Source organism: Elaeis guineensis, chromosome 15, assembly GCF_000442705.2.
Source record: "Elaeis guineensis isolate ETL-2024a chromosome 15, EG11, whole genome shotgun sequence".
Lineage (NCBI taxonomy): Eukaryota > Viridiplantae > Streptophyta > Magnoliopsida > Arecales > Arecaceae > Elaeis > Elaeis guineensis.
The window spans coordinates 61,467,673-61,470,183 of NC_026007.2; the positions used below are offsets into that span (position 1 = coordinate 61,467,673).

At 38.0% G+C, this 2,511-nt stretch overlaps 1 non-coding gene across 1 annotated transcript; it reads left to right on the forward strand.

The window, feature by feature from the left end:
- Window positions 1-1,540: 1,540 nt before the first annotated feature.
- LOC140854178 (small nucleolar RNA R71) lies at window positions 1,541-1,647 on the forward strand. The gene has a single exon (XR_012137312.1). It is a non-coding gene; the product is annotated as a small nucleolar RNA R71 (small nucleolar RNA).
- Window positions 1,648-2,511: the final 864 nt, after the last annotated feature.

Here is a 2,511-nt window from a genome sequence, read left to right on the forward strand (position 1 = left end):
ATTGGCCGTAGCTAAGAATGGTCTTCCTAAAATGACAGGTATATGTCCTTTAGAATTCGCAACTGGCTCAGTCTCTAAAACAATAAAATCTACAGGGAAAATGAAATTTTCAACCTTTATCAGAACATCCTCGACCATTCCCTTAGGGATCCTGAGAGATCTATCGGCTAACTGTAATGTGATCCCAGTAGGTTGAAGTTTTTCTAATCCTAGTTGCTCATACACCGAATATGAAAGGATATTCACACTAGCTCCTAGATCTAGCAAGGCCTTTTTTATATTGGTTTCTCCAATAACACAAGAAATTGTTGGAGCTCCAGGGTCCTTATATTTAATTGGCACATGGCTAGATAGGTATGAACTGACACTTGCAGCCAAAAATGCTTTCTTTGGTACATTAGTGGTCCTTTTCCTAGTGCAAAGATCTTTTAAAAATTTGGCATAAGTTGGAACCTGATGGATTATATCTAAAAGAGGAATATTAACTTGGACTTGTTTAAATACCTCTAAAATTTTGTCTAAATGTTCAGATTTATTGGATTTCAGTCTCTTTGGAAAAGGAGCTCTAGGACTTTTAAGTACTGGACTAGGTGAATTTTTAGTTTCTGGTGCATGAGGTTGAAAGGTAGTAGTTTTAGAAGGTGACTCGACAGATGAGTCCTCTATATCATCAAGTGCAACTACCTTATTGTCTATTTATTTTCCCGATCTTAAGGTATGAATGGCATTTACACCATTAACTTGGTTTCCTTGTTGGGGTCGTGGACCATTTTGGTTCCTAGGATTTGGCTCAGGTTGGCTAGGTAACCTACCATGTTCTCATTCACTAATGGTCGAAGCTAGCTGACTTACTTGCATTTTCAGACGGGCTATAGCTTGGGTGTTATTATTTATGAGTTGACCCATGGTTTGCATAAAACTGGTATGTGTCTTCATCATGGCTTCTAGGCTTTTCTCTAAAGAGGTAATTTTCTTGTCATTATCATGGAAGCCTGGCGGGTTGTTCATCACTAGGTTGGACCTTAGATTTTGCTGATTGAAATTTGGATTGCCTACATTAGGATTCTGAGACCATGAAAAATTCGGGTGATTCCTCCAACCTGGATTATATGTGGGTGCATAAGGATTGTTCAATGGTCCTTGATAGGTGGCATTCACCTGTGCACACTCATTCGAGTAGGAACATTCTTCTAAGACATGGTCTGGTGCATTGCACTCTTTACACATGGGTGCAGATATTTGATTTACATTGGCTGGTCTCTGTAATTCTAAGGCTTCCAATCTACGTGTTAAGGTTGCAATCTTGGCCTCTGATGCTAGGGTTGGTTGAATTTGATGCATTCCTCCTCTTGAAGGTGTAGCTTTATCAGGTTCCCTAGTTGTTTCCCATTGTAAATTTTTCTCGGCTAGGTCTTCTAAGAATTGCCAAGCTTCAGTAGTTTCTTTGTCCATAAATTGGCCTTGGCACATGGACTCTAGCATGGTTCTTGAGTTTGAATCTAATCCCTCATAGATGATCTGGCATAGTCTCCAAGTTTCTATTCCATGGTGTGGGCATTGGGTCAAAAGATTCTTGAAACGATCAAAGTACTTCCAAAATGATTCACCAGCTAGTTGGTAAAATTGATTTATTTCATTCCTAATCCTAGCTATTTTATGATGGGGGAAATACTTTTTCAAAAATATTCTCACAAAGCCCTCCCAGGTAGTGACAGAATGGTTTGGCAGACTATAAAGCCACTTCTTAGCATTATCCTTAAGGGCAAAGTTGATTAATCTAAGTTTGACCTCATCCTCTGTTAATTGCAGTTTCATGGTTGCACATACCTCCTCAAATTCTCTAATAAATATATAAGCATCCTCTAATCCTGTGAATTTTGGAAGCATATTTATGATTTGAGGTTTGATTTCAAAATTGTTAGCTGTGGGTTGTGGCAACCTGATACAAGATGGTTGGATGGAGCCAACTGGATAACACAAATCCTTAAGGGTCATGGGTTGGATTGGTTCAACCATTGGAACAACAGGAATTGACTCAATTCTAACTAGACGACCCGACACTCTTCTCCACACACGAGGTGTACGGTTCTCGATGTTTATACAATTTTTTTTTATAAAAATTTTTATGTATAAGAAAAAGAAAGAAAAGAGAAAAAATTCTAAAGAAAAGATCCTAAGGAGTCTTAAATCTAAAGAAAAGTAACCAAATTAATTTAAATTTTAATAAATTTTTTTTATTTTTCAAACAAGTGAAACAATAAATTAAACTCAATCTATCCTAGGGTTAACCTAAATCTAAACAGCTCCTAACTGTTCCAAGATGACCCTTCAAGCCTTCCAAGTGGAGATTGATCAACTAGTTAGCCAGGTAAGTATAAGAGGTGGGAGGTTCACTCATCGTTGCCTTTCTAGACACCAAACGAGTTGGTCAGGCCAGCAACTGAACCAATTTAACAAACCACTCTCAGAGACTTGCCTAGACACCAACTAATCAAACAACTCAAACTTGAT